This window comes from Thalassophryne amazonica, chromosome 1, assembly GCF_902500255.1.
Source record: "Thalassophryne amazonica chromosome 1, fThaAma1.1, whole genome shotgun sequence".
Taxonomy (NCBI): Eukaryota; Metazoa; Chordata; class Actinopteri; order Batrachoidiformes; family Batrachoididae; genus Thalassophryne; species Thalassophryne amazonica.
The window spans coordinates 80194602-80221037 of record NC_047103.1 but is presented as its reverse complement, the minus strand read 5'-3'; the positions used below and the strand labels follow the sequence as shown (position 1 = coordinate 80221037).

Here is a 26436-nt window from a genome sequence, read left to right as displayed (position 1 = left end):
AGCCAGCACTTTCCCCATGTGTGGAATCAAACCGGCACACAAGAAACACAAAAAAAAGGATGACGGGATAACAAGTCAGTTTCTGTGCTAAGGGAGGACAGTGACAGTGACTGCAAAGGAAACAGGACAGACAAATACACATATAATCTCTGAAAATTCAAAAACAATGTTCAGTGAGTTATTCCTGTCGTACTGAAGACACAAACAGCTGTAAGGACCCAACACAACAAGCAAGAACAAATCTACTGAGGGAAGAAGTAGCTGATGGCTCCAATCTACCACCTGTGCCACTGATGATAGCTACCAGAGGCTCAGTACTTCACTCAGCAGACAAAAATACCTTGATCCGTCAACAAGCCCTGGGTTCCCATAGAAACAACACAGAGAAAGAGAACACAACAGCACAGTTTGAGAAGCAACTGTGCTGTGCCCTCCTTAGCATTCCCAGATATTTCTAACTATAGATTATAATAAGACCCACGTGATGGTATACTTCATGGACTATTTCATTTGAACCGTTTAAAGCAGCGTGGGCCTACTGAACATGTGATAATGGCTTAGAGGTTGGAACACATGTACCACACTGTACAATGCAAATTCATCTTGACATTAGACATGTAAAAGATGCCACAGCATTGGCTCACCAGGGCACCTGAATTGTAGATATGGCAAGCCACCCCCACTACCATGATCAAACCCACCTTGGCTCAGTGCAAAAGAAAAGGCACAAAAAAAAAAAAAAACAGAAGAGGGAAGCAAAGGGAAATAGGAGGTAAAAAGGCTTATCCTTATCTACTCCATGCCTGCCGACCTCTACAGATATCAGCTTGGAAGGTTTCAAAGTGTTGTTGATTGGCGCTTGTCCCTACATTTCTGTTTCTGAAAGACCTCCACGTATTGAGTATATCTGACCACAGATGAGTCGGTGCTGAAAGTACTGCTTCAAAGTAACACACAGACACACACACACACACACACACACACACACACACACACACACACACACACACACACACACACACACACACACACACACACACACACACACACACACACACACAAAAACCTTCTTAAAAGTTTAAACCTTTTGATCTTTTGAACGTAAACATATACATGTCCAGGTCGGTCAAACCTGCTTTAAAACCAGTTCAATCGAGTTTAAGTAAAGACATCTGAAGTAATTCCACATGTAAAAGAACAGGGCCCGTATCTGCGAAGCAACTCAAAGCCCTCTCAAAGAGCTCCTAACCTAGCCTAAAATTTCTTGGCAAGGAATCCTAGCCTAAGAGAGATCCAAGAGGTGTCCGAGAGAAACTCTGAGCAAAGAGGGGACAGAGCTGTAATTGGTTGTCACAAAATGGGAAGAAGAAATAAAATAACAAATGCGCTCTGCACTCCTAGCTATGAATGGACAGTGAAATGTCATGATGATGAAACAGCAAAACTAAACGAATTGTTACACAGCTTCAAAATGTTTGAATGTACGTCATTTGCATGCCGATTATCTATATATTAAAAGCGTGTGTGCGTGGTTTATTTAGTAAGTTCAACGTAAATACATAATATGATGTAAATACGTTAAAAATACATGCATGACACAAGAACGTGAAAACATTTATTTCCATTGTGGTCCATTTAAAAATCAAGTGACAAAATAGAAGTAAAAATAAAATAAAAATAACAATATTAATAATACTGATAATAACAATAAAATCATGATAAATTAACAGTGTGTAAATGATAACAAGAACCTAAACAATTTATAAATACATTAAGACAGTAAATCAACATAAAAACATAATGTAATAACAGGCAAAAAAGGGTTGACATCTACAAGGTCTGTCCGTAAAGTATAGGTCCTTTTTATTTTTTTCAGAAACTATATGGATTTCATTCATATGTTTTTACGTCAGACATGCTTGAACCCTCGTGCGCATGCGTGAGTTTTTCCACGCCTGTCGGTGACGTCATTCGCCTGTGAGCACTCCTTGTGGGAGGAGTCGTCCAGCCCCTCGTCGGAATTCCTTTGTCTGAGAAGTTGCTGAGAGACTGGCGCTTTGTTTTATCAAAATTTTTTCTAAACCTGAGACACATCGAAGTGGACACGGTTCGAAAAATTAAGCTGGTCTTCAGTGAAAATTTTAACAGCTGATGAGAGATTTTGAGGTGATTCTGTCGCTTTAAGGACTTTTCACGGTGCGAGACGTCGCGCAGCGCTCTCAGGCAGCGTCATCAGCCTGTTTCAAGCTTAAAACCTCCACATTTCAGGCTCTATTGATCCAGGACGTCGTGAGAGAACAGAGAAGTTTCAGAAGAAGTCGGTTTCAGCATTTTATCCGGATATTCCACTGTTAAAGGAGATTTTTTTAATGAAAGACGTGCGGGCGGATTGCAGCGTCGGCTCGCAGCCACCGCGACGCTCCGCCACAGGAAAAACACCTCTGTTGGAAGCCTTGAGGACAAGTTGGAACATCTCCAGCTGATAAACAATTTCTCATATACTCACTCCACTGAAAGCCATCAAAACCCAACTGGATTTTAACAAATGGTTATCAACACGGAGGTGTTTTTCCTGTGCCGCACGTCTTTCATTAAAAAAATCTCCTTTAACAGTGGAATATCCGGATAAAATGCTGAAACCGACTTCTTCTGAAACTTCTCTGTTCTCTCACGACGTCCTGGATCAATAGAGCCTGAAATGTGGAGGTTTTAAGCTTGAAACAGGCTGATGACGCTGCCTGAGAGCGCTGCACGACGTCTCGCACTGTGAAAAGTCCTTAAAGCGACAGAATCACCTCAAAATCTCTCATCAGCTGTTAAAATTTTCACTGAAAACCAGCTTAATTTTTCGAACCATGTCCACTTCGATGTGTCTCACAGGTTTAGAAAAAATTTTGATCAAACAAAGCGCCAGTCTCTCAGCAACTTCTCAGACAAAGGAATTCCGATGAGGGGCTGGACGACTCCTCCCACAAGGAGTGCTCACAGGCGAATGACGTCACCGACAGGCATGGAAAAACTCACGCATGCGCACGAGGGTGCAAGCATGTCTGACGTAAAAACATATGAATGAAATCCATATAGTTTTTGAAAAAAATAAAAAGGACCTATACTTTACGGACAGCCCTCGTACTACAGACTGTTGAGGTCTAATGTCTAAAGTTGTAACACCATTCTGGACTCACACGCCATTCCAACTCATTACAGAAACTTTACATAATTTATTACCACCTGTAAAAAAATGTCAGCTACCTATTTTATAAACACTACCAAATCTAGAGCCAATGAATCCTCACAGGCAACATGCTAGTTATACTGATTATCTTACTGTTATGTTTAATCCCCATGCTGGTAATTCTGCATAAATGGTGACTGTGAGAAGCACTGGTACGTGCAGTAATCCAAAGCAAAAATGAACAATGCAGCACACAAGCAAAGTTCTTCTCAAACAGGTGAGTTTAGGCTTTGGCTACTGATATCGCTAATGGGCCTTTCAGATAGCACGCTTTGGGCGCAGCAGTTGACATCAGATGTGTCAGAAGTCGCAAGGGGGCGTAGATTGCTACGTCACACTCTGGCTGGTTCCTCCACAACTCGAAAAAAGTGATCGCCTTCTTGCAATTGCATCTGTAGAACCACAAAAAAGCTTTAAAAACAGCAGTAGAACGAGTCTCCCATCACCCTGCTGGGAGAAGCTTTTTTCAGCTACTTTTTGAAGTAACGCCGAGCGGAGGGAGGACTGATGACTTGGTGGGATCCATCGAACCGTGACAGCTGGCTGACCTGCATGGAGAAGCCGCAGTTCAGGCCTCATCCCCGTGTACAGCGACACAGGCAGCTGGGGTGATGGAGCAGATGGACTCAATACGAAATTTCACACTTTTTGGATGTATACAAACACCCTGTTTGACCAACGGAGCTAAGTTCTGTTGCTTTATCGATGTCAGAATAATTTAAAAATAAAACAAGAACTCTTTTATTCACACTGTCATTAGATTTTTAAACACCATCACATGAGTGGTTTATAACTAGGCTTTCTTATTATTTTATGTTGTGTTATTATGGCTACTGTTTGTTGAGTTTTCATGCCATATTTAAGATCATGTTATGTTTATGTATGTATGAATGTGTTCTACTGCTCGCTGCACAACAAACTGCCCCTGGAGGGATAATAAAGACACCTTGATACCTTGAAACGTGACGTTTACTGCACTGCTGAATGATCGGCTAACGTTAGCTTAGCCTTTTAGCACAGTAGAGCTGAGTGAATGCTTTAATTTGTAAATAGTTCAGTCTATTTTTATTTTTAGCAAATAAAGCTACAGCTTTTTTCGAAGACCACAAAAAGCTCAACATTAAATAACAGATTTTTTTTTTTTTTACTGTTTAGTGGTTCTTTATATTTTAAATATTTTTTTTTGTCCCAATCAGGAACATTTGCTGTGCAAACAACCTAAATACAGATGCACTTCAAAAACTTCCAGTGATGAGGTGAACACCATGAAGTCCAGTCGGAAAAAAACATCTCTGCTCTTCAAAATGGGAGAAAAGTATCTTCAACAACACCAGAGGTCAAACCTGCAGAAGAGACCTTCATCTGGTTAAATGTCCTGAGAATCCAGCATAACATCACCTGCTTCTAAATAAAAGGCTCTTTAAACAGCAACTATTATTTTTTTACAAAGCTGTTTCATTTTATATGTTAACAATAAATGAATGGATCATTAGAAATGTCCACGAAATCAAAGTTAAGTCAAAACACATTTGCACAGGTAGAAGGCCTGTCCCTATTGTGAACAATTTTAAAACATTCACATCACTAGTCAAATTCATTTTTAGAAATTACTCTGTCCTGATCACAACGTTAAAGGCAATCACATATTTTGATGTAATTACAAGTTGAAATGATTCAATTAAAAAATGAGTTCATCATGAGATTTATATCACAGAAATCCTACTGTACAACACGCTGCAGTCATTGTTAAATTATCTCCTGTTGCATTTATAATAAACACTTGCATTTGTTTTTCTGGTTGAAATGAGATATGAATAATATTTAATTTTGTCTAAAAATAAATGTTTAAGGTTCCTTATGTTAAACAAGAAATCATCTAATCTGAAATAACAGTTAAGTTTTCGTTTTATTTACAGATGAAGAAAGGCTTCAAACATTTGTTTTACTATTTTAATTACATGTTCTAAACTTTTTTTTTTACAGTAATCAGAAATTAATTTTGAGGTAAAAAAAAATTGCAAGGATTTTCTTTAGAAAACTGCTGTGTATAAAATAGAAGTTCTGGGACACGTTTCTGCCACTGACCTGTCTAAAACAGTTTTATACAGATAAGTGGTTTCTGCACTGCAGTCTTTCGTGTTTTGGCCTGAAGCCTTGTTTCTATTGGACAACGCAAAGCTACGTCACAGCGCAGGGCAGCGAAAGTTGGATTGGGTTGAACGTTGACAGTGGCAGCTTGATGACAAGCAACAAGGCAACGTGCTTTCCCGGTGTCGCTATTAGCTCAGTTTTTGACAAATGCGTCTCATTGAAAATAATGCTTTTTAGACCAAATAGAATAGAATACCCTTTATTGTGTGTATTGTGTGTATATATATATATATATATATATATATACGAGGGCTGTCCGTAAAGTATAGGTCCTTTTTATTTTTTTCAAAAACTATATGGATTTCATTCATATGTTTTTACGTCAGACATGCTTGCACCCTCGTGCGCATGCGTGAGTTTTTCCATGCCTGTCGGTGACGTCATTCGCCTGTGAGCACTCCTTGTGGGAGGAGTCGTCCAGCCCCTCGTCGGAATTCCTTTGTCTGAGAAGTTGCTGAGAGACTGGCGCTTTGTTTGATCAAAATGTTTTCTAAACCTGTGAGACACATCGAAGTGGACATGGTTCGAAAAATTAAGCTGGTTTTCAGTGAAAATTTTAACAGCTGATGAGAGATTTTGAGGTGATTCTGTCGCTTTAAGGACTTTTCACGGTGCGAGACGTCGCGCAGAGCTCCCAGGCAGCGTCATCAGCCTGTTTCAAGCTTAAAACCTCCACATTTCAGGCTCTATTGATCCAGGACGTCGTGAGAGAACAGAGAAGTTTCAGAAGAAGTCGGTTTCAGCATTTTATCCGGATATTCCACTGTTAAAGGAGATTTTTTTAATGAAAGACGTGCGGACGGGGCCGCGCGTCGGGACGCAGCCGACGCGGCGCGGCGGCACAGGAAAAGCACCTCCGTGTTGATAACCATTTGTAAAATCCAGGCGGCTTTTGATGGCTTTCAGTGGAGTGAGTATATGAGAAATTGTTTATCAGCTGGAGATGTTCCAACTTGTCCTCAAGGCTTCCAACAGAGGTGTTTTTCCTGTGACGAGCGTCGCGGCGGCTGCGAGCCGACGCTGCAATCCGCCTGCACGTCTTTCATTAAAAAAATCTCCTTTAACAGTGGAATATCCGGATAAAATGCTGAAACCGACTTCTTCTGAAACTTCTCTGTTCTCTCACGACGTCCTGGATCAATAAAGCCTGAAATATGGAGGTTTTAAGCTTGAAACAGGCTGATGACGCCGCCTGAGAGCGCTGCGCGACGTCTCGCACCGTGAAAAGTCCTTAAAGCGACAGAATCACCTCAAAATCTCTCATCAGCCGTTAAAATTTTCACTGAAAACCAGCTTAATTTTTCGAACCGTGTCCACTTCGATGTGTCTCACAGGTTTAGAAAAAATTTTGATCAAACAAAGCGCCAGTCTCTCAGCAACTTCTCAGACAAAGGAATTCCGACGAGGGGCTGGACGACTCCTCCCACAAGGAGTGCTCACAGGCGAATGACGTCACCGACAGGCGTGGAAAAACTCACGCATGCGCACGAGGGTTCAAGCATGTCTGACGTAAAAACATATGAATGAAATCCATATAGTTTTTGAAAAAATAAAAAGGACCTATACTTTACGGACAGCCCTCGTATATAGTGATGGGCACACTTCCGATAATCCGATAACAGATAATTATCGAAGATAATGTTTTCTTTATCAGATTATCTTTTTAGATAACTTTAAAAACCATTATTGGACCAATTATCTTCTGATTAATCTTTGTCCGATAACTTTTAAACCGATAAACAAAATAAACAAAGCTGAACAGCGACAAGCATTTTTAAAATTAGTTTAGCACTCACCTGTTAAAAATTTTGTAACAGACGCACAGCTATAACCTTTGCTAACAGAAGAGAGCCACTTGTATAAAAACCATCTCAATGCTCTGCAAACAAAAGAGAAACAGCCCCAAAAGAAAAAAAATATTCTTTTAACACCATACCAATAGGCTGCGGATATCACCTAAGTCATCCAGAGGCATACGTTTTTAACTTATGGTTCAAACCAAGCAAATTTTGGACAAGTTATTTAAAATTACTGTCATGTCTGAAGTTTTATTAAGTGAAAATATCAGATATATGTTTTAGTTTTAAAGTAATGTGCTCATTTTTAAGGTTTTGTGAGCACATCCTGTGACCCGCAATGCATTTTGGGTAGGATGATGTAATCTCAGTACATCACGACAGGACAAATGCATTTCAGACACTCTGTTCAGGCTCCACAGACAACAGCATTAAACTCTAGTGCCTAAAACTCTCTTGAATATATTCTCTGCGTTTATAGATGTTGGTTTTATTTGCGTTTGTTAAATTCCACGCATTTTAAATGTAGCAGACAGGGATTACTGTATCTGGAATTTTGTTTTCAAGGCCTCTACTGCCATCTACTGGTCAGTAGTGTTCACTAAGCATGTGGGAACCAGTAGATAGCAGTGTTCTATTTATTTTGACCCCGGTTATGTCAGATGATTGTCAAATCAACTTTTTGGATTTGCAAATGGCTTTTTTTGTGTGCAATGAATGTATACATTATACAAGTTTCACTTTTTTAATGGAATTACAACCTTATTTCTTTTTCAAATTCTCCCATTTTTTGCATCCAGCCTTATTTCCTTTAGAAATTTCCTTGACAAATAATATCAGTCTATTAGGACGTCAGGTTATGTGTTACACATATACATGTGTGTGTATATATTTTCCAACTTATTCCCATTGATGAAACTTTTCATTTTCTGCCTGAAAGCTTATTAGATGAGTGTGTTCAGGGCTCCGTTTGTTTACAAAATACACACGTGTTACAGACCTTGAAATCCAACAGCAGGGATTGATATGAGATCCATAGATTTATGAACATACAAATTAACGTGCTTACACTTTATCATGATTTTCTCCGTTGTGAGATATAAAAGTGTCTTATCGTAGCGTTCGTGTGTATATGCATTATAACGCAGCGCACGAGCGACGTTACGATATTCTTCAGAACGACAACATACGCAACATGCATCCAGCAGCAGACACGCTGCTGTCATAGACAACTGCCTGTAAAGTTTTTTGGCAAGTTATAACTTTCTAAACAGCGTAATTTGTAATGAAAGCCGCTTCATTTGTGCAGCTCTTTTGGCGCCATGTTTGTTTTTTCAGAGACAGCAGTAAGCTCCTCCTACCCCTCCAAACGGAGGGATTTGTAGCCCTTCGCCTTCCCCTCCGCCTCGCTCCAAAAAGAGGCACTTTTACTACTAGTTGTAGATGTGTCAGAAGTAATACTGGAATTTATCTGTTATCGGTTATCTGTAACTTCCGATACATTTTTGGGTGGTTTATTGTTTTATCTTTATCGAAGATAACTTTTCAGTTATCTGATTATCTGTTATCGAAGTTAATTTTTTGGTTATCTGTGCCCACCACTGTATATATATATATATATATATATATATATATATATATATATATATATATATATATATATATATATATATATATATATATATATAGTAGTGTTCAGAATAATAGTAGTGCTATGTGACCAAAAGATTAATCCAAGTTTTGAGTATATTTCTTATTGTTACATGGAAAACAAGGTACCAGTACCAACAAGACCAAGCATTCATGATATGCACACTCTTAAGGCTATGAAATTGGGCTATTAGTAAAAAAAAAAAAGCAGAAAAGGGGGTGTTCACAATAATAGTAGTGTGGCATTCAGTCAGTGAGTTTGTCAATTTTGTGTGTATCCCCTATGTAAGGATGAAGCCAGCACCTGTTGAACATGCTTTTCTCTTTGAAAATCTGAGGAAAATGGGACGTTCAAGACATTGCTCAGAAGAACACCGTAGTTTGATTAAAAAGTTGACTGGAGAGGGGAATACTTATACGCAGGTGCAAAAAATTATAGGCTGTTCATCTACAATGATTTCCAATGCTTTAAAATGGACAAAAAAAAAAAAAAACAGAGACACGTGGAAGAAAACGGAAAACAACCATCAAAATGGATAGAACAATAACCAGAATGGCAAAGGCTCACCCATTGATCAGCTCCAGGATGATCAAAGACAGTATGGAGTTACCTGTAAGTGCTGTGACAGTTAGAAGTCGCCTGTGTGAAGCTAATTTATTTGCAAGAATCCCCCGCAAACTCCCTCTGTTAAATAAAAGATGTGCAGAAGAGGTTATAATTTGCCAAAGAACACATCAACTGGCCTAAAGAGAAATGGAGGAATATTTTGTGGACTGATGAGAGTAAAATTGTTCTTTTTGGGTCCAAGGGCCGCAGACAGTTTGTGAGACAACCCCCAAACTCTGAATTCAAGCCACAGTTCACAGTGAAGACAGTGAAGCATGGTGGGGCAAGCATCATGATATGGGCATGTTTCTCCTACTATGGTGATGGGCCTATATATTGCATACCAGATAGCAAGGATCAGTTTGGATATGTCAAAATACTTGAAGAGGTCATGTTGCCTTATGCTGAAGAGGACATGCCCTTGAAATGGGTGTTTCAACAAGACAATGACCCCAAGCACACCAGTAAACAAGCAAAATCTTGGTTCCAAACCAACAAAGTTAATGCCTCACAGATGTGAAGAAATCATGAAAAACTGTGGTTATACAACTAAATACTAGTTTAGTGATTCACAGGATTGCTAAAAAAGCAGTTTGAACATAGTAGTTTTGAGTTTGTAGTACTATTATTGTGAACACTCCCTTTTCTACTTTTTTTTTTACTAATAGCCAAATTTCATAGCCTTAAGAGTGTGCATATCATGAATGCTTGGTCTTGTTGGATTTGTGAGAATCTACTGAATCTACTGGTACCTGGTTTCCCATGTAACAATAAGAAATATACTCAAAACCCGGATTAATCTTTTTAGTCACATAGCACTACTATTATTCTGAACACTACTGTGTATATATATATATATATATATATATATATATATATATATATATATATATATATATACACACACACAATAAAGGGTATTCTATTATATTTGGTCTAAAAAGCATTATTTTCAATACACACACAAATATTTATTTAGATGCAATTCAGATTTTTTCCATAGCCAGGTATCACAATGTTGTAATGAACAAAAGTAAACTCATTCCTGATGAGGTCAACCATAAACATTATCCCTGCACCATCAAGCCGGTACTGGATCACTATCATTCAACATACAGGGAATGTCTCTCCTTCCTCTCTGTCTTTTCCGCCATCTTCTCTGCTTAAGACACTTTTAGGCTTCTTAAAAGTCCTCCTCCCTACTCTTAACAGTTTGGCACCTTAGGAGCTTTTTAAAGGCTTAAGCTGTTTTTTAAACATTTATCGTACCAAGGGAACATTCTAAAGGGATGTCTAAGAATTCGAGGAATTCTAAGATTTTTCTTAGAAAAGCATCACTAGGAGCTACTTTTAGCCTTAGGATGCTTTGTGGATACGGGCCCAGGAGTTTAAAGAGAACATTTAAAATGTTTTCTTTTTTATTTTGTGCATACAACTGTATTGATATTTAGTGATCTTTAGATAAAGCACTATTTGCAAATGAATAATCCACAACTAGGTTTTGTTTGTCTGCCAACCCACCGTACCTGACAACACTTCCGTATTCCTTCCCCAAACACTTTTCCTTTTTGCCCCCAATTACACAAAGAGTTCACTTCATCTCAGTCTCTTAAATCCCTGACTGCTTGTTCAGAAGAAAGAGGCAGCTAATTTTTTAAAGTCCATCTTTAAATAACATGAATGTAAAGAAGATGGCTGGCTTTACTCCAACGTGGGATGTGATGCCATAATTTCTCCTGACAAGCAGGGCTTCAATTTGGCATTAATCTAAACATGCCGGGAAAACAGCACAGCAGTGAAAGTGACACATGTTAAGACTCAGCATAACAAAGACATCGGCATTTTAGGGAGGTAGAAGCCTTGACAAGTCAAAGGTCTCCCTGTGTGAGAGCTGACATGGCAAGGATTAAAAAAAAAAGAAAAGAAAATTGCATTAATTAAGTCATTATGGGGGGATTGGTTTGTGACTTTTGACTTTTGGAATGGGCAGAGTAAATCAGCACTCCATATTTGGGAATGTATGTGTGTTAGCTTGCCAGGAAAGACAGACTTCTACAGATGGGAGCCATTCTCCTGGCAAAAGTGGTTCAGTCATTTTCTCAAATCGAATATGAAATTAAAGGGACTAATTTCCAGATGTAATTTTTCCCAAATAGAATATTATTACTCACTCTAGTTGTGGTCTGCTTTTTCATACAAACATAAAACTTTAAAACCAATCAGAAAAAAAAAAGATAAAAAGTGAAACATTTGATTCCTATTACCCCCTTGTAAAACTATGCAGGATATGCAATTCAAATGCAGTCTTTTGTTTCTATCACTGCCCATTCATTTGTGAACTAATTCCCATAAATATAAGCCCTTCTATTTGGAATAAATTTTCATTACACAGATGAGAAAGAAAATAATAATCTTTGACTCGCAGCTTTATAGAGAATGAAAGATGCTATCCCCTGGTGGCAATATTTTTTCCTCACAGCTATTAAAATGAAAATGAATGCCTCAATGTTGCAAGAATACAAAATGATTGTATTTGCTGTCCGGTGTGTTTTATTATGAATGATCATTCAAAGGGGTCCAGTCAACAAACAATTGCACAATAAATAAATAAATAAATAAATAGAAATTACATAATCACAACTGACAAAATCTCTATAATAATATAGACATTTACTACGTGTCATCCTCTCATATAATGCAGTTATTAGCTGGACTCACCTGAAAACAAATGATGCACTGTACACAGTGAAACAGTTTGTGCAGAAGCAAAGAAAAGCTAGTGCATGATCATGATATTTATTGATTTGCAGAAGGCTTAGAACAAGGTGCCATGTCAAGAAGTTTGGAAGTAGAAGAGGAGATTCTCAAAGATTATCAAAAGATATTTGCACAAATGTTTCAGAAAATGTTTGAGGGAGCAAAAATCCGGGTTAGACTCAGCTTCAGAGCAAGAGACTCCAGATGTGCAGCAGGAATGTTGTTTAAGCCCTACCTTTTTAACTGGATTGCGGTTGTGTTGACTTTTGGGATTAAAGTCTAGTATCCTTTGTGCATACGTTTTGCAGATGACATTGTGTTGTGTAGCAACAGCATGGAAGAAAATTGGAAGAATGAAGAAGGGCCTTGTAAAACAGAAGATTAATAGCAATAACAAAAAATATTTGAGATTTAGTGAAAACCAGGGTTTAGAGGTCAGTGTAAAGTGAGAGGTATTGAAAAGAGTGAATAAATACCCATGATGTGTGGCAGAAAAAGGTGATAACACACAATGCATCGCAGTGTTACTGTGCAAGTGACCAATAATATACAAATAATGAATGTTTATGAGTGCAATGGTAAGAATATTTCATGAGGTGAAAGCTGGAATGTTCCATTCAACGAGACGTATCCAAGTTAAATGGAACATTGGCAAAGGCAACAATGGCAAATGGTACGAATAATCCATATCACGTAACATACAAACCACCAATCAAATGCCAAGGATCTATTCAGGCATTATATAATTAACAATGTACAGTGAGCGAGTGGATCACTGGCGTCTTATACAAATTCATAAATTAAATAGTGTAAAATAAGGTATATGAGAGAGTGGTGAGACCAGCACAGATGTAAACAGCTCAGACAGGGGCAGTGAAGGGAGTGCAGCGAAAGAAATTAGATTGCATATGACAGAAATGATGTGGTAAAATGTATATGTAGCACTACAACGATGTACAGAAAAAGGAATGAGAGAATCAGAGGTACAAATGTGAAGTGGGGACTGGTAACTGCTCATAGGATGTAGATATCTAATGGTGTAGAGCTTTGATACTGCCTGCTCATGCACTATGAGCCAATATGCACTAATGCAGGTGTTACTTAGGTTTGTAGATGTGGGGATTTTTCTGACACATCACAACTAGGAAGACCGTGTGATCCAGAAGCATCCAAACCAACTAATGGCCCAGTCACCCAGCACTTAACGAAGGGTGACGAAGACCTGACGAAACAAGAAATCTGGACCTTCGTTGACTGTCGTTGGCATCGTTTAACCTTCGCGCAGCCTCGTTCCTGCAGCGGGCGCTTCTTCAGGATTTTTAAACTGTTGAAAATTTTGAACGAAGGGCAACGAAAACCTCAATTTGTCTGTGTCTCGTATTGCTGTAGTTCTTGACGTTTTTTAAGCGTTTGTGTAGTTTTTGTAACATTATTGTTTAATTTGACTTCGTTGGAGCAGCTGAACGTTTTCACACAGTGTAGAAGCCGGTTTGTGAGCGCTGAGGCTGCTGCTGTGTTCAAGTACATCGGAAATTACAGGGTAAACTCAGCCTGCTTGCTTGGATTTTTTTTTATCTGTGTGGGGGGGCAGCTTCAATGGGCTCAGGCATCTTACATAGGCCAAAATTAATCTTTTGTGTGGATATAATTAATTATTTTGCCACAAGCAACTGTTGAATTTGAAACAACAAAAAAGTTTGTGTAATTTCCAACGGTACTTGAATGCAGCATCAGCGGCAGCAGGAGCTCATGCGTGCGCTTATTATTTTTATTAAATATAACAATCTGAGTGTAGGAATGATAATCCAGTCCTTCTGTACATGTGGCAACAGGTAGATCATTCAAAATGATGACATAAAGAGCTGTTCTGGAAGGCAGAATTCACGTTGTGGATCAGTGATCAGCTGGTGGAAATAACCGCACGTTACTCAATGCGCGCATTCACACGCACTGATTAATTTACTGTTCTGATATATTCAAACATCTTTACACTTATATTTATATTTATTCTCCCTTCTGACAGTTTTCTGTTATAAATAAATATATATAGCTTAGAACATAATACAGTGATACAGCAGTGACCACGGCGCACTTGTTTTTTTTTTTTAATTGGAGGAAGACGGAGTGCGCAGCATGTCAACAGACAGTGTGGATTCTGATAATGATGGACATGATCCCTCTTTTGTTCTGGACGAGGAACCATAGCAGGTGGACCACCGACGTGCACACAGATCTCCACAGATTCTGTTTGCAGTTTCTCCAGGACTCAGGTGCTATGAGCACCTGACTGACTCAGGTGCTAGGTGCTCCAGCTGTGGCTCCAGGTGCGTTTCGTCGAGATCGTGAGCTTCGGTTTTGTTAATTTCCTCTTTTGTCCCTTTTGCGCTCTTGCTTCGCAGACTGTTCGGTGATAAAAGCTCTTTCGTCCACCTTTTCTCAACAAATTGTGACTTTTTTACTTTTTCCCTTCGTTCAGGAATCGTCGTGTGCCGTGTGACTGGGCCATAAAGAGAGGAGGCCTCTCCTTAGAAGGTCTGGCTCTGATGTCTTACCTCAGTAACTACTGGTGAAGATTTTAATTAATGCCCCTTGATTGGACATTTGACATGTGCTTTCTTGTTCACGCGGTTAACCCTCTGGGGTCAACGCCGTCTTATACGACGGCTAAGACCAAGCTTTACTAAATTCTAAATAACTTTTTTAATGATATGAGATAGAAACTTACTTTTTCTTTTGCTGAAAAGTTGACTCCGCGGACTTTCGAGCCAGCCATCGGCCATCTTTGTACTCCTCATAGAAGCTGTGTGATGACATGCGCAATGTGAGTGTCCAATCGGAATTGGTTCACCGTCACATGGTTTTCCAAAATCCAATCGTAGGGCAGATTCACCTCACGTGAAAAACCAAAGATCGTTTTCAGGAGTGATATGTCACTAGTTGGCCCATTTGAATAGCCCCCTGGGTGCTCCAATGAGTACATACTATTGGGCTCCAAATGCACCCTGCGCCATTACGCACAGTGATCACTGAAAGCAGACGGAGAGCCTCTGATGACAATGTCACATGCTCAAACAAAGAGTGTGTAACTATCAAGATTGCTCCAATAATTTTCATGTGAATGTTACCGGATAACTCTGTTGCTTTTACCATGAAGACAAAAAAACGCATAGACCATTTTGTATATATTGTTCAAAATGTGCATTTGTGTTTATTGTTTGAACCTTTTTGTTGTACAGTATTTCACACAAGACCTCAAATTACCTTATAAAGTGTAAAAACAGTTGTTTATTATAGTTTGCTGTGTGTTTTGAATAAATGAGTGTGGAAAATTATTTTTCGCTTTACGTTTTCATTCCTTATTTTTGATTGTAAACCTTTATTACACTTATAAAACACAACAAAAGCATATATATTCTGAAAGCACAGGTTGTCCTGAAAAAAGAGAGACATAAAACTTGATTGTGGGATGCAGGGAGTGCTGTTAACAGCAATAATAAAACATTTATGCCAGGCGAGTGAACTGTCCAAAAAAATGCCCTTGGACCCCAGAGGGTTAAAGTGTGTACATACACTCCTGCTGCATTACTGCTTCCCAATGAGTCACCACATGTGTACATACCTGTTAGCACTTATGATTGGCAGGACAATGCACTGAGACACCCAGTGACAAAGCACACCTCGAATCATTAGACCTTTTACCAACCACTAGCTTGCGTGACATAATACTTTTAATTATATATGCTATATAATGCGTGAATAGTCATTGCAATGAAGTTAGAACAGATGCAGGGTTTTGAAAACACTTTATATATGTTGGCAATGTGCAAACTATTTGCAAGTTAAGTGCAAGTACGTCACCAGTTACTGCAAACTGTCCTCATCAGAAGAAAAGGATCAACAAAAAACAAAAAAGTACTCAAAGCCAACACGATACACAATCGCATGTAGCAAACAGCAAATGGTTGCATCATCAGCAATTGCTAAGTGCAGAAATCCTGCCATGACTTTGTGGTCACGTGTTATATACAAACATCTATCACTTTATTTCTGCTGTACATGCAAAAAACTTTTTAAGGTCCACAGTCATAAAAACATCCAAGCTGGAGTAACCTCTGGCACACATATGGACATACACACAATGTGGGAGAAACAGAGAAAACAATAAATGAGCAGCATGGAGGCCAGGTGGTTAGTGCACTTGCTTCCAAAACAGAAGGTTCCCAGTTCAAGACCACCTGTGCTCATTCTCTATGGAATGTGGAGCTGGCATCCGGTGTAAAACATGTGCCAATTCAGTATGCAGGTCCATATTGGAACTACTGTGTAGATGAAACATGCTTACTTACTTACACAATGAGACCACGGGGCGGTCAATATCCACTGAGTCAGAATCAGAATGCACAGCAGGTACTCTGTTTGGTTCTGAAGGTTTAGTATGCTTGACAGTGCCAGTACTGGTAATACAGTGGCAGGAGTGATGAGGCATTTGCAAGAAAACTAGCTTTGTTTTCTGGAAGCAAAACCTTAACTGTATCTGACTGCTGTAACATCAGGATATTTAGCCTGGAGGATGCAAAGGCACGCTGGTTCCAGACTTCTGATGGAAGAGAATGAGAAAAACAAAAAAAATCCCAGGCCCTTACTCCTCAACTACTTTCAGCATGCCCTTAAGCAAAAGCACTGAATCTGTGCCATTAGAGTACAAGCACTGAGTAGCTCTACAGTGTGACAGTGTAAATCAATTTTAGTGTTTCCCTACTAGTGGACAACTCGGCAGGTCACCGAGCCAAAGCCTGGGGCTACCAAGCCTGAGATATTCAGAAAGTCGGCAGGGGTGCACGCTTACCGGTATTGTTATCAGCATGCCAACACTGATATTACTGTGTGTACTGGGAATAGACCAAACCAGACCAACCCATGTACACCGTTATCACAGTGACATGATTTTTGAAGTTGCAGTGTGTGAAGCTGTGAGCAGCTCTCAGAAGACACAGTGAAGATAAAGTTTCATAATGCTGCTGCTGATACCTGGTGGACACGTTCAGTTTTTATGACCTTAGAGGCTTGATTAATAATGTTTTAATATGACTGAGCGCACAACTCACCACTGACAATTGCATTATACGAAAGAAATTCCATTTTATAAAACAACAACAAAAAAAAAGTCATGAAAATAAAATACATCTGCGTCAACAGGACACAAGCAATAGAGCTTTGAATGAACTCAAACCATGAAATTGCCTAGTATAGCTACTAAAGCTTTTGGGCATTTTATGACAACTAATGACATATATTGCTGTTGATATTATTTAATTCATATCGAGACTGTTTACCATGTGCTACATAAGGCAAACATAGACTTATGACACAATAATGTTCATCTTTTGGATGCCCCCGTTTGTTCAGGATCGCCACAGCAGATCCCATAAAGATCCGAATTGGGATATGGCACACGTTTCACACCAGATACCCTTCCTGACACAACTCCAGTGTTACCTTGAGAAACAGACATACAGCCCCTTGTTTCCCTAAGGGCCCCTTCACACATAGTACGAACGTGGTCAAATTGGGCATGACGTGTGCATGAAGCAGGCATCGTATGCAATATGTGTAAAATGGTAGCTGTCTCCAACGCCTGTTACACCTGTTGCTACAACTATATGCGCACACCAGCAGCTGAAAGACAGATTGTGCGGTGTGAGAGCCCATTGAACCCTCTCGTGGCAGGTGTCGGCCAAATTTCAGCTGACACACACGAACGTCGAACATCACTCGCTTGGCACTTAGAAAATGTGTGGCCATTCGCACTGTTAACACAACAGTCAGCAGACGATCACTGTCAAGCTGGATGTGAAATTTGTCTAAGTGGCCCACGAGTTTGGCTTTACAAACAGACACAGTGACACGTCGGTGTGTGCTCTGAACTAACAGGGGGTGTGTCCACTAACAGGAACAGCTGTGGAGATCTCTGGTTCTGGACGTCATGGTTGGGGAACATGGACTGTTTTTGGACTGACAAGAACTCTAACAACTGACCACTGTGGCGTGCGTGTGTCTGCTTGCTGTCCTCATGTAGACATACATAAAAACATATATCAATGTTGCAATGGGCTGCAATGTGCATGTGCACGGTGTGCATATTGAGAGGCTACCCCAGGTGAAATGGACCATCAGATCATAACATGCTGCGGGCGTTCTGAATGTCACATCATCCACGTGAACTCTGTTCCACATGACGCGGCGTATGTCCTGCAGGACAGCATCCACAAGACACGCATGTTGGGAAGGACACACACGCGGGGCCAGCTGGACATGCCACCAGCAGATGTGGACGTGATAAGAGTGCCCTGCTTCTCATTCATGTCATTTCATGACTGTATGTCTGTGACCATGGGTCATCTACAGAGGAACAGACGGATAATACTGGTATTGCCCACTTGACAACAGGGATTCAATAAAATGCTGTGTTTATATGGTATGTGGCTTTATTTTTTCTTAAATACATCCGTGTCCTTCTTGTATCAGGCATTTTTCTGGACCTTTTACAAGACAGAGATTGTAGCTCAGTGGTAAAGTTTCTGGCTGGCAATCAGATCTTTTGGAAAGTGCAGGTTTGAATCCCGTGGGTGGCATGTAATTTTTTTTATTTTTTTATTTTCACAGCAGCTGTGCGATGTGGTTACACATGTTGCAGCTGCTCGCACTATGTTCCCGCGTGCATGAAACCATCGCAGCGGCATCGTGCACGCCTGCCTGTCAGCTCAATGTTTTCGTGGTTCGCTCATATGAGCTGTTTCGCCATGATTCACCCTGATTTGTACTTAGTCGTACTATGTGTGAAGGGGCCCTAAGTGAACTCCCATACAAGTACTACTCAGGATCCACTCTTCTGAGATCTGATAGGATCAGGAGTGCACAAAGCAGACACACATGCATATTTTGCACTGTTACCATGTCGGCCATTAATAATATAGGTTGGCAGTGTTGTATGGATAGTTTTTAATGCATTGGATGGCTGAGTGATTTGATTTCATGAATTAGCTTCTTAAATTAATTGTTTTAAAATGATTTCTCCCAAATTAATCAAATGGTTTTCAAAAATGTAATATAAGTAGGGTAGAGAAAAAAAAACTAAACATATCAATTAAGGCTACAAACACTAAAAAAGAAATCTAACTGAAAAAAATGCTGTGAGGCTTTCAAGGACCCAAAGCCTTGAAATTATGCCCAAAGCCAAATTACTTTATCCCTACTCATGTCTATGCTCTCCACGTTTCGAAAATACATTTTTAACTGAACAGACAGACAATCTAGGGATCCTGATCAACCTCAGACCCTGATTGCTGATCTTTAAACCTGAATGTTGACATTTAATCCCAATTGCTGAACTCTGACCTGGCTGCTGTCCTTGGAGCTTCATTTATGATCTTTGATCCTCATTGCTGTCCTTTTCATCCATCCTTTGAGATCCACGTCAAAATGTAATGAGTTGTATTTTGGACATTGCACCACCAAGTGTCACTAAAATTGGTAATTGGGCACCGCAGTCTCCTTTGAGGGCGGGTGCTAAAGGAGTAAAATATGACACATATGTAATTTCTCTACTTCTGGGGAAAAGAAACACGGCATTTTCTCTGAGTTTTTGGGCAAATTACACGCAAACAAAGTGAAAATGCAAAGAAAAAGTGATGATGCGGTGGGAAAGTGGACATGTGTTGTAATTTGTTTATGATCCGGAGCACAAACATGTCAAGGCAGTTTTGCAGGTGAGAGAATGCAGCTACTCTGGTTAGCTGTGTAGGCTAACACTTACTAACACAACGTCTCCCATTTGCCTCGTCTTCCCTTCTCCACTGGTAACCAAAACAAAACACTTTTCGCGACTGCTTCAGTGATTGCAGCCGAAAACAAAACAGTACACCATTTTTCCATGTGAACTTATGCTGTGTATATATTGCACAATGGGGCCGGCTGTCCCCGTAAGTGGTCAAATCCCGCGATATCACGCAGGGTTCAAACGAGACTGCAGTGCCCTATTACTGTAGTTTTGTTTAAATCCTGCAAATAAACAAGCATATGCAGGCAAGAACATTACCTACTCCAAAGCAGGTACAAAGAAGAAGACTGAGTTACCCTTTAGTTAAATAATTACTATCACTTAAAAAAATCTACATATGCTAGTCCAGCGTCACGCCTTTTTTAAGTGTCATCACAAAATGAGTCACATTTTCGTGACAAGGTTTTTCATTTTACTATTTCTAATCCTACCACTTCGCCTAATCCTAACTTAACCCCCTCCCTTCCCCCAACCCCCACAGACACCCGCCCCCCCACCTCACTTCACCCGGCATTTGATGCTTTTGTCATGAAATTATTTCATGCTCCTGTCACGAAAAATGCATTTTGTGATGGTATCATGAACCATAGATTAATTTACTTTTCATGATGCCACCATGAAATGGCGTGAGTTGTGTATACAGCACAGTGTGATTCAGCATACTCATTATCATTGACAAAATAAATGGAAGTCATACAAACTGACATGGACAAAAGAAAAAGGAAAAAAGAGAGATCCAGTAGATTGGTGTAGAAATGTCAAACTTCTGTCCTTTAATGAAGCTACCTGTAAACAACCCAGTTGAAATATTTGTGTAGAACGTTATAAATCCTAAAAACTAAATGAACGTAACATGAGAGAGTGTCTAAGGCTGATATGCGGAAAAAGCAAACATATCTTGGATTTGAAATTACAACAGGTCTAAATATGAAGTTAGTGTATAACTAGTTACATATAGTTAAGAGGATATTTCAAGTCACAGTATCAGTATCATGGTACTTTTGTTTAAGTTCAAATTAGGAGATGTCTAAATGACTTTTGAGAGTTATTCTCGGCCAGGAGTGGGCAACAAGGGCTGAGACACTGCAGGTTTTCCTTGCAACCAATCACCTCATCAGGTGGGTTTGCTGATGAGCTTCTCCCCTGAACATAAACACCTGTACATCAATGAAATCACTTGCTGAGGTGACTGGTAGCAAGGAAAACCTGCAGTGTCTCGACCCTTCATGGCACATGATTGCCCACCCCTGTAGGCTTTGTGTCCAAAAATGTGCAATTTAAAGGCCAACATTTCAAAAACTCTCTCATCAGTGTATGGTAAAGATACAAATTCTAGAGCATGATCAGTGTGCCCACAAGAAAACTTGAGGAGAACACTGAATTTTCATGCATGAATAAAATAAAATATAATTTGAAAAAAAGGAGCAAAATGGATAGATGGCTTTGGTCACTTCATGCATAACGGTGCCAGGACTGAACCAGGGCGGGTCTCAAAGCTGGCAGCAAGGACCCCCCCCCCCATCCTACAGTGTGTCGGCTTTGATTAGACTGGTTTTCCTACTGTGGTGTGCCAGGAGCTCTGTCTGAGATAAAGACTGACTAACAGATGTTCCTCTTATCTCCAGACCAACCTCAAGCCCATCAACCCTTAACACACACACACACACACATACACACACACTGCATACTACTGTCAGGCTTCATTTTGCAACAAGTCAAATTTTGGATAGAATAAAAAATACACTGTATTTCTTACTTTCAACTATGAACATATATTTATACTTGTTTGCAAACATCAACACAAGCAGGATCAGATAGGGGAGTGCATACACAAATTCTGAGCACTACAATTGCTCAAAGATCCCTTTGTAGAATGGAGGAAACGATTTCACTCGCTCCACCTTGCTACCTCACTTGCACTAAGGGCTGAAGTGGAATGTTAACGTGTCTTTGAAGAGGCGTCTGCTTCACATCAAGCCGACACGACACACTTTTTGTTCCAACCACGCTCAGCTGATTATATTATCTCTTACGCACGCACGCGTGAGACAGTTGAGGTTTGCGACACGGGGTGTGGATGGAGGAATGTAGACAGCAAAAGTAGCAAAGAGAGACAGAGAAATGAATAGAGCAGGCTCTAAATCAGGAGACAGAGAGATCACGGCACAAAGACGAGAAGCAGAGCTCCTGGCCCTCGGGGTTCAGGGTCTATGTGTAGGCATAATGAGCGGAGCCAAACATATCCAGCCTCATTAATTTTGACTATCAAAGCTACCTTCTCCGTGTGCCGTGCCGCCTGCTTCTTATCCCGTCTGCAAAAACCCTCACTTGTCACCTAAGATCAAAACAAGCGACATGGTGCACTAGGCTAGCAGAACACAGACCAGGGAATGGCACTTTTTTATAGAAGCAATGGGGGGTTCAGAGAGAACATCTTGCTATGCACAGCATAACCAACCAGAGTTAGGATTTAGATGAGATGCCTCAGTATCTTCCCAAACACCAGGGGTGGAACGGAGATGGTGCACTGCAGTGCAAGTGGTTAAACATCAATATTTATGAAGGGCAGCGACTTAGGCTGGTAACAAAGAGACCGTGTAATAAGAAACAAAACAATACTCTCAAAAAAATTCTGTTTCACTGGAAGATAGAAATCCCACCACCTTCCATGAAGTAAAAAGTCAATATGCCAATTACTCAGTGTAATGAAAGCAAAAGGCTTCACATTGTCAGTGTGGTGAGATGTAGCTAGAAAGCAGCAGTCGCCGAAAGAGAAAAGAGAAAACATTAAATCCTGTGCAAAGAAATATTGGGATTTCATGAAGACAATAAGACGTTGTTGATGTTGCCATCTTTTAAATGGGATCTGCCATAAGCAGATGACTGCACACAGCTTTGTAGCCCCTTTCAGCAGTTTGCATCAGGATGAATTCCTGTAATGCTGCAAGCAAACACGTGCTTATGGTCCAAACATCAAACCGCAGGGAGCTGTCAAACATTTCACACACAAATGTGATCTGAAAAGGTTCCTATTTATGACTTCTGTTTGTGAAAATGCACTGCGATATACCAAAGCACAACTACAAATTATTTTTTCAATTACTTTTTTTTTGGCTCCCACAGCAGCCAGACAAGTTGATCATTGAAACATTATCCTGCTCTCACTGACAACAGGTCTCAGGATGACCGGCACCACAGAAACCTTCACAGGTTTTCTTTGAAGATTTTGCCTTGTGTTTCTTTTTGCAATGCCCAAAAAACACCTAGGTAATTTCTTTTAAATGTCTGATACCATCAGACATGTGACATTTCAAGAACAGTTAAACATGTCATACGGGTGAGCAGAATGACTGTTTTTATGCACGAGTTTAAGGTCCTGATATCAGCAAATACACTGAATTCAAATAAAGGAAAGAAACCGAAAGGATAAATTGGTTTTATCAAAGGCAATATTTTAATATGTTTATTTGACATGTGTATCTGAACAGGATAACATCCGATACCAGTGGAAGATGGTGATCTGTCTGCCACAGCAACTGCCACTCCCTCCATACACCGACTGTTGGAATGGCCAGACCAAAAGTAGGTGTATCCACCCACAGAGATTAGGCCACTTCCAGGTCTTTGCACTTCACTTCGCACTTAAAGCCTTTCAGATCGAGAGGCGCTTGGGGAGACCTTGTGGAGTTATGAGGTCACTGGACAAAGGTGTTTGGTGATGCCGATATCTTTGCAGGCAAACGAAAGTCCAAATCTTTAGGGTCCTGGTGCTGCATGTCTTGCTGTATGGTTGTGAAACTTGTACATTAACCAGTTACCTAAGGCAACGACTGGATCTCGTTGGTACTAGGTCTCTTCAAAGGATTTTTGGGTGCTGCTGGAATGACTTTGTATCAAATGAGTGATTACTAAGAGAGACTAGGATGAGAAGTATCACTTGCATTGTGAGGGAGCGTCAGCTATGACATTTTGACCATGTGGCCCGTTTCTTTGTGCATAATCCAGCACGTAGGTGCCTGAGTGTTGATAACCCCAGTAGATGGAGTACGCCAAGGGGACACCCATGTTTCACCTGGCTTTCAGAGATGTGGGAATGAACCAGTTGTCTGCTTGGGTGGTTGTCATTCAAGACCCCAAGTGGTTCCATGGTGCTGTGGATTGTGGCAAACTGCGCATCAGTGCATTCTCCAAGACTTGACTTGACCTCTATCTGAAGATAACTAATAACATTTCAAAGAAATATTTTGATTTTAAACATGACCTGGAATGAGTTTCCTTGTGATTTTTTTTAAACATAACTGACTTGCTAGTCCTCAGTCTTCTGCCAACTGTGCCAACTGCCAACCACAAATCCCTGCTGCATTCAATGCTGTTCATCAACAGCAACCTCAATGATTAACTTTTTGTTCATGCTTGGAAACAGAAAAACATCCCATGGTGCCAAATCAAAAGAATCTTGCAGGTGTTGAATTAGCCATAGTCATGCATAGTAGACACAGTGGTGGTACACTTGTGAGGAAGATCATTATGTTGATGAACAAAAACTTACCTATTCCAAGATCTTTCACCAGAATGTTCTTAACTGTTTTATGAATGATGTACACTGCACAACAATGTGGAAAATAGTTAATGGTTTACTGAAAACAAGATCAATGCATTTCTGAGTGGAAACAAGCTGCCCAGATATTGTGTAGCCTTCAAGACTTTTCCTCTCTGTCCTGAATTATACTTTGTCTTTTCAGTGGTGTAGATATAGGGACTGTTATCTGATTATCTGTTATTAAAGTTAATTTTTTGGTTATCTGTGCCCACCACTGGGCGTGACTATAATGTAACCCTGCTTGTGGCAAAAGAGAGACAGAGAGAGAGAGAGCGAGAGAGAGAGAGAGAGAGAGAGAGAGAGAGAGAGAGAGAGAGAGAGAAAGTACACTTCTTGGGTCTGTTTGAAGACTTCCACTTTTAAGAAGGTAAAGCACCAAGTTCTACAGACAGACGCAAAGTTTTTCACAGTTAAATCAAACAGAGAATACAAAATGGGGGCTGTAAGCTGTGTGAGTGCCTGTGTGTCAGCGCCGAGGTAAACGGGGAAACTTGCCATACAGCACTTTAATCAGTGTTTATAATGAATCGAACATGACAGGCTGTTCGGTCGCCATGACAACACAAACCTGTTTTTTGCTGCAGATTTACAAAGTGATGTAGGGTGAAGGGGAGGTCATTTGTCACCCTTTGTCCATTGCAAATACACTAACTATTGACAAATAATTTTGCAAATCAGAGTTTGAATATCTTTTTAAAACTTTGTAATGAATTAGACTGTGAAGAGGTTGGACAAGAGTTGTAACATTTTCAGCAAATGTGATTAAATATGATATGTTTTGCACAACATGTCAACCAGGGAAGGTGATGGTCTAGTGGTTAAGCAGTGGGCTTGAGTTCAGAAGATCCTCGGTTCAAACCCTCATCTGGCCAGAAAATCAGGGCTATGTGGCAATACGCTGATGGATACAAGGGGGGCCGCAAAATGGACCAAAAGAATTAAATGTGTTTAATTTTTTTCATGGACTTTTGGTCCATGAAAAAAGTCTATGCAACATTCCGCTTCTGTATGCAAGTCTACGCAACACTGCGCTACTGTACACCATGCCAATTGCACGCTACCCTACGCCAATCCGGTGAAAAGTCCTTTTAGGTTTTTTATCAGTGCATACCTGCATTGCTAAATTTTATTTATCCTGCTGGACTCTACTGAACTTTGCTGGCAGTGAAGCTTCAAAACCACAGAAGAAGAAGAGGCGGGCCAAGCTTCCCCCCTGGCCGCAACATACGCAGCCATTCCTGTGTACTAGATACGCAGCACAATGCAACTCCACACAGGCCCGGTGTGAAAGGGGCCAGGTTGCCTCCAGTGTGTAGTGATGGCAGCACCCTGGGTGTGTGAGTGTGTTTGTGTGAATGCCAAGCATTACTGTAAAGCACTTTGAGCTTCTGATATAGATGGAAAAGTGCTATGTAAATGCAGTCAGCTTACAATTAACTAAACTAAAAAGTGAACTCATTTTTCACTTGAAAGATAGAGCCTAAACAAATGGTTCTACTGTCTTTGAGTGAGGGCAGTCAGTGGGTGACTTTGCTTTAGTTAAGTTCATTAGTTTGGATGAGAGTGATTAAATAAAATTAAGGTCATTCAGATTGTTGACAAGGACAACCCCAGAGACATGACACACACTTTTTATTTTTGGGTTTGAAAATATTCAAATATATACAGGGCTGTGAAATGAAAATTGTGAAATCCGAGGAAAATTTGCAGGGGGTCGAGCCAGGGTCTAGGGCGTGTGGGGCCCCAGAAACCAAATTAATTTTGTATCTAATCATACATTTTCAGCATCTCCTGGAAGAAAAA

At 40.1% G+C, this 26436-nt stretch overlaps 1 protein-coding gene and 1 long non-coding RNA gene across 4 annotated transcripts in view; both read right to left on the bottom strand.

Moving 5' to 3' along the window:
- Positions 1-26436, bottom strand: part of LOC117512002 (partitioning defective 3 homolog) — a 1323734-nt gene that overhangs the window by 144137 nt on the left and 1153161 nt on the right. The window lies entirely within an intron of this gene.
- Positions 1204-25053, bottom strand: LOC117512032. Its single transcript, XR_004561187.1, has 4 exons — positions 25042-25053; positions 24233-24237; positions 15767-15773; positions 1204-1337 (listed from the first exon to the last, which is right to left on the bottom strand). It is a non-coding gene; the product is annotated as an uncharacterized LOC117512032 (long non-coding RNA).